The following is a 15348-nucleotide window of genomic DNA, read 5'->3' on the forward strand; positions in this document are numbered from 1 at the left end:
AGATAGTAAAAGCTCAAGCTTAATATTTGTCACTTTGATTTATTTGTATTGTACTTGGAAGCCAATAATGTTTTGCCTGTAGGGAAAGAAAAAATCTAGGACGAGAAAATCCCCCATTGTACTGTCCCTCTTGCAATTTACGCATCTGCTGGATGTTTTAAGTTGTTCTAATGTGACAGTCGTAGTATGAATGCCACTAGTCCAGGGTATTGAATTAAAAAAAAATTGTTAAGCTCAGTATGTTTATTCGATATTTTTTTCCCTTTGTTGTTACTTCATTTATATGAACATTAAGACTGTCTTTAACATCTTGACTAAATTTTAGTGTGGGTATTTTCAAATTGGTATCACAGGGAATTAGGCATTCTTCGCTACCAAATTACTTAGTTTCTTGAAATTTTTAAGAAAACTGAGATGTTGGGTTATCAGTCTAAAATAATAAAAGCTCAAGATTAATAATTGGCACTTTTTTTTGTGCTCAGGAGCCAAAAAATTAAACAACCTACAATGTTTTACCTGTGGTTAGCAGTTATGGATCCAGGATTTATTTTGAGGGAGGGGGGGGTACAAAAAATTTAGAAACTCATAAAAAATTTGTTTTTATTAATTTTTGATTTTTTCTTTCACGAAAAGGACAAATATTTCGTAGAATGGGGATTCAAACCCCTAACCTGCTTCACCGTGACACGCCCTTGTGATCAGCTTAAATTCTTACAAAAGTGAAAGCGCAGAACAACAGCTTAAAACAAAAAAGAAGTTTTTATTCTCAATAGTGGCAAACGCTAAAGTTTATTTTTTGGTTTTTCCTTACCCCAGATCCAATATTAAAACTGACCGACAATCTTTGTTCTGTGGTTGGCAGTTTCAGCTAGGATCAAGTTAAATTGGTCTGAATTGTACATCCTCGAGTTCCTTGAATTTTCTAATAATGTCGGAAACTACGACCCACAGTTCAAAAGAAAATATTCATTTCAAAATACGAAAGCAGTTTATTAAATTCTCAAGTTTTATTTATTCTTTTTTATGATTTCTTTTGTCCCAAATCCAATATTAAAGTGACGCCCATTTTTTGTCGTGTTTAGCAGTATTGTATCAGATTAACGACGCTTCTTGACTACTAAGGTCCCTGCGTCGGCCCTGCGGTGCATTACTGCAGCATGATTCGATCTCTGGGTCCCGTATTACCAAGCTAAGGTCAAACCCACTGCGTCACCACAGGACTAAATTAAACGAATATAGAAGTTCGTTACAAAAATTGTATGATTCAAGCTATCTATCACCTTTCCTTGCGAGACGCGGGATTGAACCTAGGAACCTTAGATTGATAACCTCGGCGTCATCCACTACGCCATCACAAGGTATATTTTTACAACCAAAAAAATGATGATGATGATGATGATTGATTAATCGTCCTCTCTTGTCTGATGACCTTAGGACGTCTTTCTTTGGGTTGATTTACTTATACTGCTGTTGCTCTTCCAATCTTCTTCAAAAATTTTGTCATGAGCTTGACTGCCTCGACTGCCAGCTTGTCATCTTCTATGTCCCCTAGTAACACAGTTGCACTGAGTGGTTTATTTATATTGTTTAAAAATTCTATTATTTCTTTTCTTTCTGTTCTGTAATTTTGGCATTCAATTAATATGTGATGGATAGTTTCAATCTTGCCACACTTAACACAGTTTTCACATTCACCCAAGAACTTGGCTTTATATGCTTGGGTCCCAGCATGGGTGGATCTTAGCCGAAACATGATACTGCTTTCTTCTCTGTTAAGCTTTTCATATAGACCTCTTTCAAACTGAATATTTGTTTTGTTGTTTGCCCACCATGTTCCATTTTTGTCTCTCCATTCACTTAGCCTTTCTATTTTAATTTTTTTTTATCATATTTTCGATTGTACCAATTATTTTTGGTGTTGTTCCATTTATTGGTAACCCTGCCACTAACGCTTTTTTAGCAGCGATATCAGCTTCTTCATTCCCTCTTATGTTTTTGTGTCCAGGTACCCACATAATGGTTACTGATGTGTTTGTGGATGTTGCCAGTTCATCCATTACTAACTGAGTAGTTGTTATCTCTCTTGAGGTTTGTTTTGGTGATTACAATGCTTCTATTGCACTTTTTGAGTCAGAACAAATTAGTATCTTATTTTTTCTGAAGAAATTGACATTAAGTAACTGCCTGCTTTCATAATAGCGACAAGTTCAGCCTCAAATATGGACTGTGATGGATCCAGCTTGAATAGCTCTGTCTTATTCAATATTGGTATGACAAAAGCAGCTCCTACACCCTCATTATTTTTTTATCCGTCCGTGTATACTTTTAAGTGTTCTTTATACTCTGTAACCATTAAATGGTTGAATTTGATGTAGTTAAGTGGATCTTCTTTTTCAAATTCGTTTGTTAGATATTTGATGCTTCTACTTGTCCATGGGGGTATTAGTGGTAGGTCTTGCAGGTGTAACATCTCACTAAAATTGAAGATTATATCCTGTGTTTTCAGTAAACTCTCTGCTTTTTCTATCATCCATTCTTTATTCCGCTTTCGTTTTTTGTTAAATGTATGGGTAAGTCCTCTTTTAATAATTAGAGCTTTGCATGGGTGGGATGATGGGGCTAGCCATATCTTTTTCAGGTACTTCAGCATCTGTTGTTCTCTTCTGGTTTGCAGGTCAACTATTCCACTTTCAATTAATAAGAAGGAGATGGGCGTTGTACTTCTTGCCCCAAAGGCTATTCTTAATGCGCTATTTTGGACAACTTCCAGTTTGTTTAGCGTGCTTTTTGAAGCAATATTGTAGAAAAGTGAGGCATAATCAATCTTTGCTCTAATGTATTTACAGTAGAACTCAAGCATAAATACTGTATTCGCTCCCCAAGTTTTCTTGGAAAGCATTTTCATGATGTTAAGTCGTCTTATGCATGACTGTTTTATATGTTCCACCATTGGTTGAAGGGTCATCTTTTCATCTATCAAACATCCCAGATATAAGTGTTTAGAGACTCTTTCTATTGTTCGATTTTTCAACATCAAATCTGGGATATTGACCATCATTTTTGTCTTTGTGATTGAAAATTCTAAGTCTAGATCCTCAGCCCAAAATGTCATCTGATTGATCATTTGTTGTAGTTTTGTTATTATTTCTGTTTCTTTCTGCCCTATTAGCCAGAAGCAAATATCGTCAGCAAATACTGAGGCCTTTAATTCATCGTCATTCAGTGGGCTATTGTATTGACTTATATTATAGAAATCTGGACCCAGTGCTGAGCCCTGTGGGACTCCTCTTTGTGATTTTACATGAATATGGGAAAGGCAATTTCCTGATTTAACTTGAACAGTTCTTTCTCTTAGATATTCATGACAGACTGATATTAGGGGACCCTTTATTCCCAAGCTAATCAGTCCATCCAAAATATGTCTGTGGGATATAACGTCAAATGCTGACTTAATGTCCATGAAGACGGTTATCATGATCTTGTGGTTCTGCAGGGAATATAGGGCATCTCGTTGGAGCAATGCAAGATTGTCAGTGGTACTTAAACCTTTGCGAAATCCACATTGGAATGGAGGTAGAAATTGGTTGGTTTCCATAATCCAGTCTATTCTATTCTTTATTAATCGTTCATAAAGCTTCCCCATTACAGGTAATAAGGTTATAAATCTGTGATTTTCTAGTTTCGTTGGATCTTTATGGGGCTTGGGTAACATGATTGCTACTCCCTTTTTCCATATTTTTGGGAATTCCCCTGATTCCCAGCAATTGTTAATTATTTGAAGAAGCATTTTTATCCATTTTGAAGGAAGTTTTTTAAAATAATGAGGATATATTTGGTCATTGCCTGGTGATGTTAGTGGTAGGTTTTTAATTGTAGTTTCTAACTCATTTATAGTAAAAGGTTGATTGTAGGGTGCGTCAGTAGATGTGTCTCTAGCTCTTTTTATTTTCCAGAGGGTTTTTCTTACAGCTGACTGGTTTATTTCTTCTTTGTCTATAACTGATTTGAGATATCTTGCCCCTTCATTGGCTGTTTCCTGATTATCTATAATTTCTTTTCCATCTGATTGAATTGGCATGTTTACTTGGGGTTGTTCATTATAAAAGCCATTCATTTTCTTAATAAACTTAAAGATCTTTGTTGAGGGTTGTCTAAAATCAAGTTTTTCCAGGTATTGCTTCCAGCTTTTATATTGTTCTTCCTTTACTGTTTTTTTTAATATGGCCGTGGTTTTCTGTAAGTGTAGATAATTCTCAAACGTGAACATTGCTTCATAGTGTCTTTTTGCTTTTGTCATTTGCTTCTTTGCCTCTTTGCAAATATTGTTCCACCAGGGGGTGTGTTTGTGTTTCGTGTGCGTTTCTGTTTTATTTGTAATAGTCGACTCTGCTGCTTGTATCAAACTGTTTTGAAATGTTTCAATTGTTTCTTCAATATTGTTTGAGCTTGCAAAGGTATTTTCAAGATTTTGCAATTCTAAGATTTCTTGGTATTTGTCCCAATTCACTTGTTTGATGTTTGTTTGTTTTCTGCAGCTATCATTTTCACACTTCGTGGGTTTATCTCTTATTTCATGCATTACTGGTAAGTGGTCACTCAACAAAGTGATTTCACTTGCTGACCAAATTGTCCATTTAGAAGCTATATTAGCTGGTGTAATTGATAGATCTATTGTAGTGTATGTGTTTGTTCTTTTGCAGTGACGTGTTTTCAGATTTTTAGGTGTGATTAGACATGCATCTAAGTTGTCTTGTAGAAAAACTTCCACTGAATTTCCAGCACTATTTGAGATACCACAATCACACCAAATATTATTGTGTGCATTTAGGTCTCCAAGGATTATATATTTTTCACAGGACGGAATTGTTTTCACTATTTCCTCAATAAACTTACCAATTTTCTTATTTTCTCCTTTTGGGTTGTAAATATTTACGATGTTGAGTTTTTGACGATTTTTCAGATATACTGTGCATCCTACTGCTTCTATCATTTGGTAATTTTTATCTTGTGAGATTTCTATATTTAAAGGCTTGAAATGGTACTTTTTACTTATGGCTATTAGAGTGCCTCCTCCACTGCCTTGTATTCTATCCTGTCTTGTGACATTAAATCCTGTGAGTTTAAATTTTTTATATGGGACTAGCCATGTTTCTTGTAGGCATATTATATCTACTTTATAATCGACTGCAAATTTTTTTAACATATCTGTTTTCGTGCCTGTCAGTGATTGAGAGTTCCATGAGACAACTAACATATCAGTTGGTTGAGTGTGCTTTCGTTTCTAACTTTGAATGCTCTGTCTAATTCTGGTTCATTGATTTCTCTTGGGCTTATTTTAATATTTGTGATTTGTTCAATAACTTTGCATAAGCTATTGATTTTTTCTTCAACTGGAATTGAGCTTGTGTCAAATATTCTTGGATTTCTTGCAATTTCTTTTATTATCTTTTTCACCACTGTTTGTACATCACTTTGAATTTCTAATTCTTGGTCTCTTGATATTGGAGGAAATTCTTCTTTGCTTAGATAAAATTGACTAGTTTTTGAAAGTTGTTTGTTTGCAACTTGCGCATAAGATTTGTATGCTGATTCAGCTCTTTTTATGCCTATATTTTGGGTTTCTGCAATTTTTGTAATAATCTTGTTTTGTCTTCTTTGTGGGCAAGTAGCGGATGTAGTTGTATGGTTACCATTGCAGTTTACACAGTGATATTTTGTATTTCTTGTTTCTACTGGCTCAGTTTTTAATGGACAGTCTTTAGATTGGTGAGATTTTCCACATCTAAGGCAAGATGGTTTTGGTGATCTGCACACTGTTTTGATATGGCCAAATTTTTGGCAATTGTGGCACTGAATGATTGGCCTGTTATATTGAGCAACTTCTTTAGGTCTTCCTGCAAACCAAATATGGGAAGGCAAGGTGTCACTTACAAAAGTGATTAACACGGCTCTGCTGTCTTCTGTTTTTCTTGTTTCTTTGTTAAAAAGTCTTAGTCTTTTTATTTGGTGAATTTTTAATTCTGTGTCCAAACATTCCTTTATATCAGCTTCTGTCATTTTTAAATTTACACCTTTAATGACACCACTGACTAACTTTTTTCTTAGTTCAACCATTACACTTAAGCTACCTAGTTTTGTAGTCTTCAACAATAATTCTTTGGAATTTTCATTTTGAGAATGTACTATTAATAGTTCATTGTTCTTTACCAAGTCATATTCAAACTTGTTTTCCTTTAATATATTCTTCAAGTTTTTGATAATTGTGCTGTGGTCAGGGAACTGCTTGTTGTGTTCTGTGAGGATTATATTTACACTGCAGTTATATTCTATGCTTGCATTGGTAATTACAGTCATTGGGAAAGGTTTTCTGTTTTTTGCTTTGTTTTCCAGGTCAACTTTTTCATGTCCCTTAGGGATTGCAAGGGTGTTTGTCACTGTTGGGGTCAAAATTCTAGGATTTTCTTCTCTTCTTCTTTCATTGTTAATATCATTACTGATGCTCGGCATACCTTCTGCCTCCCTGCAGGAAACTGCTTTGCCCATATAGCTTTCATTGTCACTCTCATTTGCTGCTTCATCACTTAAAACTTCAAATCTATTCTGTACTGACAGCTGGATATGTTCCTTGATTGTTTCTCTTTTATTTTTCACTTTTACTGTCTTATTCTCTTTGTTTGTGTTTATCAATTGATTTGTATCTGTTTGATTATAGTATCTTATGGCTTGACTCTGACCTGGGCTTGTGATTGTTTGGTATGTCACTGATTGAGGGGAGCCAGCAAATGGAAACTGATTGGATCCATTTGTGGGATTATGCCATATTTGCATTGGCTGGGTTTGGTAATGTTCTGGGCTGCCAAAAGTCCATTCACCAGTAGGCGATTGCTGAACCCAAAATAAGGGTTGGTGTTGAGGGGTTGGCCTTGATGGCCCCCCTATATTGTCCATTTTGCCCAATTCTCAAAACTTACTGTTTTTCTCTTTTAAAATTTTTCAAAGATTGAGTAAAACTAGAAAAAATATAAACTTAAAAGAAAGATTTATCATCCCACCGTTTTAATCTTTTCTTTCCTCTAACTAATTGAAAAAAGGATTCAGCTTTACCAATTCAAATGTTTGTTACTATTTATTCCAGTGTTGCCCTACCAAAAAAAAATAAAAGTTAGCATTAATTCGTTTGAATAAGCTGCGCACTTTGCTGGAGTTGTCTGAATTATCCAGCAAGAAGTAGTAATTGGGCAGAGTTATGTTTTCTCATAAAACATTTTATTTGGCTGAAAGAAAAAAGAAACAGATCAGTTACACATTGTTGATGTTTGGGGTGACTTTGATGGGTAGGGTTGGTTTGTGGGTGTGTTGATTTTTGTAGTGGGAAAATTATTTGTTCTTTTTTTTATTTATTCTTATAATTTATTTTAGAAGGTCTCATAGAATTCCCAGTATGTTCATTAGTACTCATACAACATGTCTTCATTTAAGTACAAGTACCACGTTTAAAGTGCGTATAAATTTGTACGTTTTATTTTTTAGTTATTACTTTTTGATCATGAGCAAGCTTTTCCTCAAATATGAGGTTTAAATATATGCTTTCAGAAAATGTATCATAATAATTGACACAGAATATAATATCTTTGTATTCTTTTATTCAAGAATAATTGAGTGAATTACTTTTTCTAGTTGGTACTATGGAAGCTTCTTTTGAATGAACACGACGGGGCGTTTGTGGTTAGAGTTAGTAAAAGCTCCCCAGGTGATTTCTCGTTATCTGTCAAGTAAGTAGTTATGTTTTTGGTCTAAATTCTTTTAAAAACATCATGAAAATGCAACAAAGGACAAAAGAGGGAAACATATCTTAAAATATGGATAAATGCCGCAGAGAGTTTGGAGGGACCTCCCCCTTTCATATATTAAATGATATAAAATTTATTACATACAAAAAACAAAATAAAAAATTCAAATAAAACAAAATAAGCTACTCTATTCAAATAATTTATGAAAAACAAAGTAAAAAATTAATACATTCTGAGGAATCAATAATGGATGTTGTCATAGGGATACTTCGATAGTGGTAAAAAGACAAAGATAAAAATCACCCGGCATGTGAAGAACGAAGACCAGCCAATAAAATCCCTCACAGGGGGTGACATAAAGCGACATGATATCTACAATGCATGAACTAATTCTCCTTTTCACCCCTCATTGAATTTGGACGCCAAACCGGTGTCCAAAAATACATTTATAAAAGGGATGAGTCGCCCTTTTAATTGGGCAGCTAATCCAAACGGCCTGTGAGGAAAAAGAAAAACCGTAATCATTACCTTAAACAGAGAACCCAAAAGAGTAAACATACAAGTAATAGGAAAGATTTAGTTAAGTTTACGAAAGGTCATTTATCTGATAAAAAGGGACTAGAAAAAAAAAATCCAAGACTAGAATGAAAAACAGCACAATGTCGGAAGCCTAGCGACGCGTCATGAAAATTAGTTCTAACTGATCAGCGACACAATTTCGAAAAAAAAACACAATGAAACGACGCAAAGCCGATACTGGTGTAGTCTATTTTATATGTTTGAATAAATATAAAATCGTAAAATTTAAATATTATTCACATAACATATAATTCAATAATGTTTTGTAGCCTACCAAATAGGGAAGCTTGTAGATAACTACGGCAATTTCGATTTGTATCAATCGAAATCTATAATCACTTTCATAAGGTTTTGGCTAAGAAATTTGATTTTCATCTTTTTTTGTAAGTTGCTTAGAAACATTGTAAAAATTAACAGATTCCCTAATTCCCTTGAAATGCTTGAAATTAAATGACGAGTTTCCTCTGTAAATCTAATCAAGCGTTTAGGTTTATTAAAAAAAAAAAAAAAAAAAAAAACAGGCCTCCCAGCCCAGGAAAAGAGATGGATCTTCAAGAGGATTGTCTTCTTCAGAAGTCTCAACATGTTATAAAAGAGGTCCTTAAAATAGTAAGAAGGGTTGACCAGCAGAAGAAGGGGAAGGTCCTGTCGCTAGATTCGTGGGGGTACCTGCCGAGTATTTACTCTTTAAGTTGCGAGGAAACGGTAGCAGGACCCTACGCTTCCCTTGTTTCGCCCTTCTGACTAAGCCAATCTAGTTTTTCTTTCCCCCTTGGAAGAATACAAATTCAATATCATGCAGGTAAAACATCCAACTTTGAAGCCAGAAGGACCCTGAATGATGAAGTCCATGTGCTTGCTAACGAAGATAAAGAACTTTTCTTCTTTATTTCATTCCATACTTTATTTATCTAAATATTTTCCAATTCTAGTTTATTATCGTCACCGCTAGGAGGGAACTATAACAACGTTGAAAGCTGTTCAAGGACTCATTCGAAAGGACGTTGCAATATCGGTCACCTTTTGTAATTAACAAATGATAATATTGTACTATCATGCAATTTTTGACAAAAAACTGCAGCTGATTGACGTCACAGATCGTAGGTTAAAACCATAAATGACGCTATATTAAAAGATTAAATCACGATGTTATAAAAGAAACAGTGACGTCATTAACAATGACGCCATGTAGCAACAAAAAAGAAGACTTCATTTGTAAGACATTATTCACCACAATGTGACCGAAGAGGCGGTTTTTTTTAATCCAGGATGTTTCTAACAGTAAGTTGCTCTATGCTAGCAAAAGCAGCTTATTCTTTTCGCTGTATTTTTTTACATGTTTCGTAAAGATCCATATAATATTGCTGAAGATAAATATCTATATTGTTCAGGCTAAGGAGTATGAATTCTTTGAAAGAGGAAGGTGATAAGAGCTGAATTTGAGACTATGACTGAGGCTTCTTCATGGACTCGCTGCTTAGTTGCTTGTGAACAGACAAGACTTCTCTCACAGAAATCAATCATCTCCTTCTTTGCCTCACTTGCTACTTCCACGCCTACTGCTAAGTATGAGAAAATTGTTAACTTTCTTAGCGCATAATCTGCCTAATATGAAAGAGCCAAAAGATAAACCATTCATACAGTATCACCGATCTTCTCATCAACTCCTCAACTTGTTACCGTGAAGTGAACTGAACTCTCATCCCACAGTCTGGCAGAGAATATTATTAACTTTCTTAGCGCATAATCTGCCTAATATGAAGAAGCCAGAATATTAACCATTCATGGAATACAACCATTCGCCTAAGATAAAATCTCGTTACCGTGGAGTGAACTGAACTCACATCCCACAGTCTGGGAGAGAGCCACCGTTACCACTGCACTACCGTAACTGTTTAATTATATGACATTATTCACCACAATATGATCGATCAGTTGGCTTTTATTAATCAAGGGTGTTTCTAGCTGTAAATTGCTGTTTACCAGCAGAAGCAGTGTAAGATCTTTGCCATTATAGTGATAATTTTGAAAACCAAAAATTCAAATTGAGAAAGATAGAGAATGAAAATTTTAAAACTTAGCTAGCAAAGGCCCAGTTAATTTTGTACATATTGAAGTTATTTTAAGAAATTGACCTGTTTCCGATTGGGTAGCAAACGATAAAGCTTATTATTATTCTATCTAAATCTATCTTTTAAGTTATTACTGGTTTAATTAGCTTTAATTGTACTAGCCAAGGCTATTTCCAGATTTTATATGAAAAGAAAATCTAGACATAAATACATTGACACACTTTTGTGTATTTCAGATCGGTGGATTATTATTACTTTGACTTGATTGACATATTATTCTGATTTGTCAGTTTGAGTTTTATGTATAACAACTTATTTTTATATATATATAGATTAGAAGTATAATTAGAAGGGGAATAGGAATATAATTTAGAAGGGAATATAGTTAGAAGGGGAAGCATAATTAGAAGGAGTGCTTTGCACTTTTTGCGCTCACCTTTAAACTTTCTGTCAAATCTCAGTTGTTTTGCTTTTATTTTCTTGCTAAAAAGGACACCTCAGTGGCTCCTATGCGAAAAAGTGATTTTCCTTATTGTTCATTGTGGGGGGCTTTAATTTTCTCTAATGAGGGTTTTCGACTAAGGCGATTGCACTGGGCTCCGCTTTTCATTTTGATTTGACGTTTTCGAGGGGTTTCGGGTTCTTTTATGCAATTCCTATAAAATTGTTCTCGCAATCAACTTTTATCATTAAAATTAGCCGGATTACCATTAATGACCAGCAATTACAGTTCGTGAATCAGCGTAAAATGACAATTTTTTTTTCAATGCTTTTTGAAAGTTCCGGTTACTATTTGTTCTTTATTAGCGGCTATGCTGCAACCTCGAAATGTTGTTCAGTGCTGAATTTTGGAGAAACACTGAATTAAAATTCGCTTGAAACGTTAAGTAGATTTGCCGACGTTGGTATATCCAACCGTTTGCTAAAAGCTGATCGAACTGGTATTGGACGATAAATAGTCTTATCTTTTTGAGTTCACCTTAATGAAGAGTAATTGTTCGAGCTGACTTACAAAAACTTGGGAAAGCACTGGAATGTAACGAGAAATAATTAATTTTAAAATAGGAGTTACAGCAAAACGATGGATGAACGTGCTTATTCAGGCCGAAATTCTATCAATGGCAGAAGTTTTTTCTGTGGGTTAATAATTTTCATCATAAACATTAGTTTTTATTAGAGACTCAATGCAAAGTACATTTTGCAACCACTACTTTTACTGAGGTTGGTACTACAATGTCCCAACCAATTAACCTAATTGCCATTCCTTTTTACTTATATGTTTGTTAAGTTTTTACCATAAGTAACATTTTAACTGAGAAACGTTGCCGAACGACCAGTTGAGCAAACAACTAGACATATAATTTCTCAAGTTTTTCTAGCTCTTATTCAGAATATTCTTTTTTTTTTATTCTTGACTTTCTTTTCTGGTGAAACCTGCCAATGAATTGTGATAAGGTATAGGCTTTAGCAAAAATATTGGTTCGGGAACAGTTTAACAAGCTTCTTCCTTAAAGCATAGATCCTACAAGAAGATAAAGAAGTATTCTTCCCAAAAGTCATCCTGTTAATTAGACAAGTACAAGGGATTTCCAAAAATAATCTTCTATTTGATTTAAATTGTACAAATAAAGAACAAAGCAAGGACAATTGGATTTCCAAACGAATAAAGTATCTCTTGTGTTCCTTGAACAAAAAGATTGAGGCCAAGAAGGTTAACTGACCAAACAAACATTACTTCAACGACTATTATTGATAAAATGAAAAACAGACCTCTATAATGTTAAGAAATAGAATCACTTTTAGAGTTACGAAAAGAGACCCAACTTCTTATTATTTTCATTTTCATTTTTTTTTTCTGTTTATTTCATTTTATTTTTCATTTTATTCATAATCAAAACATCAGTTGTATTTAGAAGAAATGTATTCCATATTTTTCCAAAATCCAACTTCCAGTTAATTTAATTAAAATCTTAAATTCTAGTCGTTTTGAATTTTGAGGCTTTTATTTCTGCTGCTAAAATAAAAAAAGCTGCTAAAGCTAAAATAAAAAAAAAGCTGCTAAAGCAGAAATAAAAACCTAGAAACTTAAAACGACTAGAATTTACTGTTGAAGAATAAACTAAATAAAAAACGGACAGAAATTAAATAAACAATCACAGCAAACAACATACAAGAAGTACAACAGAAATGATTAAATAAGTCTTAAAATGAAGAAAACTTAAATTGAGTATGCAAATCAAGCTTTAAAAAAATATATATTTTACTTTTCAAGAATAAATAAAGCCCAAAACAAACTGAAATTAAATAAACAATTATAGCAACCAAACATACAACAGGTACTAATATAAATGAATAATAAATCTTAAACCGAGTAAAACTTAAATTGAGTATGCAAATGAAGGTTAAAAAGAAACAAAAGTCACTACAAACAAGAGTTTGGCTACTATCGAATTCCCTAACTGTAAAAGTATAAAGCCTACTGAGTCATAGGTGTTTACTGAGAACTACATGTGTCTTGAAAATAACTAATAAAATTAAACTGAATAATTGATATTTAATAATATCAATCTCTGAAAGCTCATCGGTCCAAGGTTTTATTTCACTGCAATTTTAATTTTATCTTCAATGTTAAGTACAAAAGAAAACATTCGTAATATAATTCGTTTTAGTAAAGAGCCAAATACGCAGTTGGCTTTAAATTATTACAGCTAGGGAAACAGGCAGAAGTCAAACTCTTGTTTGAGTGATAACTCTATGTGTCTTGTAAAGTCTTGGAATTAACTAATAAAATTAAAATGAACATTTCATTTGCAGCAATTTCAATTGATGAAAACTCATCAGTCTAAAATTTCACTCCACTGTAATTTCCATTTTATTTTCAATATTTTAATACCTAAAACAGAAAATATTTGTAATATAATTAGTTTTTAGTAAAGTGCCAATGACCCAGTAAGGTTTTTAATTGTTCAGTGAAGGGAGAGGGCAGCAGCCAAATTCTTGTTTGTAGTCATATTTTTTCCCTTTCAGCTTTATTTGCATGTTCAATTCAAGTTTTGCTTGCATTAAAGATGTATTTAGTCATTAATATTAGTCCCTGTTCTATATTTGTTTATCTAATTTCTGTCCGTTTTGGGTTTCATTTATTCTTCAGCACTAATTTCTGGTCGTATTGAATTTGGATTATTATAAGTTATATTTCTACTGAGCTTAAGTTTAATATGGCTTTACTTTTGTTAAAAATTTTCTTTTTCGGAAAGTGTTTCTGATAAATTATTATAGTACCACAAATAGATTTCCCCCCTGCCTCTGACCTCGTTTAAGGTGGAAATAGGATACTAAATAACGGAATTTTACAGTTCTGATGTCATTTTTGGCCTTCTCGATCTTGAATTAATAGGAAACGTTTTTTCGATCCAGAAAATATTGCAAAAATTTTAGTTCGAGTTTCCCCTTCCCTTTCTTCCCCTCTTTTCCCTGAAAGGGAATTTCTCCACAGCCAATTTTGAATATACTAAGCAAATTTATCTAAAAATATTGGGGCCAAGAAAAAAAGTTATGCCAAGGTTTGGCCCTTTTTTTCATAGTTTCAATGGACAATTATATTTTCCTAAAACGCTATCTAATAATTTTTTATAGAAAAATATAGATGTCAGATAACGTGATTCCCACAGAATTTCTTGTTCCAAATTAACAGTAAAGCAGACGAATTAAACCCTTCATAAAAGACAAACGAATTTATCGTAAAGAGATACAAACTTTTTTTACAGAAAAAATACTCCTAAAACGATTTTTAAAACAATTCCTCAGGCCAGGGTCGGAATTGCAAGTATTCTGCACCCCGTGGCCTTGCCATTTCATTTTACTTTAGAGAGATTTTAAGACGGACTCGTAGCTTAAAATATATATCCCTTTGAGATCTAATGATAGCTGGTTTTACTCCTCTTTTAAAAGCCCTTAAAAGCAGAATGGGGTGGACCAGGGAGTAAAAAGTGAGGCGAACAGTATGACTCACCAAGGCGAGTAAACTACATGTTCAAGAAGCATCTAATGGAGCAATATCAACAACTGCAAGGGCAGCTGCACAACCAATGTGATGTTGAAAGCCGAATTGATATGGAGGCGTGAAATATTTTTCTTTACGGGCTTGGAAGATGACAATTGACTGGAGGTTTTTCAATTTTTTGGGATAGGAGAAAGATCTTCCACGCAGAATGTGACCGAAGCCTTGTGTAATAATCGTCTGCATCAGTAACGTGAGATGTACTAAAAGCGAAGGACCACCATTTTTGATATGTAGAACATGAATTATATCTATGCCGTGTTAGATATTTGGCTTAAGGTGCATAATTGTGCTTTTTGTTAATCCTGAGTGACGCCAGGGGGTATAAAAACCCAGAAACAAGGGGGCATTAGGCTCCTGGTTTTTCACCTGATCCTATGGTATTGAGTGATTGCTTGAGAAGGATAATAATAAGGAGGAATGTGTCTCAATAAATAAATTTGTAGTAAGTATTATATGCATTGATTTTTGTCGCCAACTACGTTTTCATATCCTAGATACACATTCTCAAAAATGAAACTACTTGGAAGAGATGAGGGGAAACTTAACGTCTGTGAGAAAGTCAATTGACGTTTCCAATGTCAAGGTGTTACAGAGATAAAGAGACTAAGGTAAGGGAATGACCCAGAGCACGACCATCATGGATTTATTCTTAAACGTAGCAGTAAAATGAAAAAAAAAAACTGGTCTTTAAAAAGCGTTATTCATTTTGCAATTTGGAAATCAGAACCAATTACCGATTCAAATGCTTAGGATTATGAATTCACGACAAGAGTGTTGGTTTTCGAGAAGAGACTCATTTCTTAGCTTTTCTTTATAAACATCCCTAGTATTTTTGGACCCTCTC

This window comes from Artemia franciscana, chromosome 20, assembly GCF_032884065.1.
Source record: "Artemia franciscana chromosome 20, ASM3288406v1, whole genome shotgun sequence".
NCBI lineage: Eukaryota > Metazoa > Arthropoda > Branchiopoda > Anostraca > Artemiidae > Artemia > Artemia franciscana.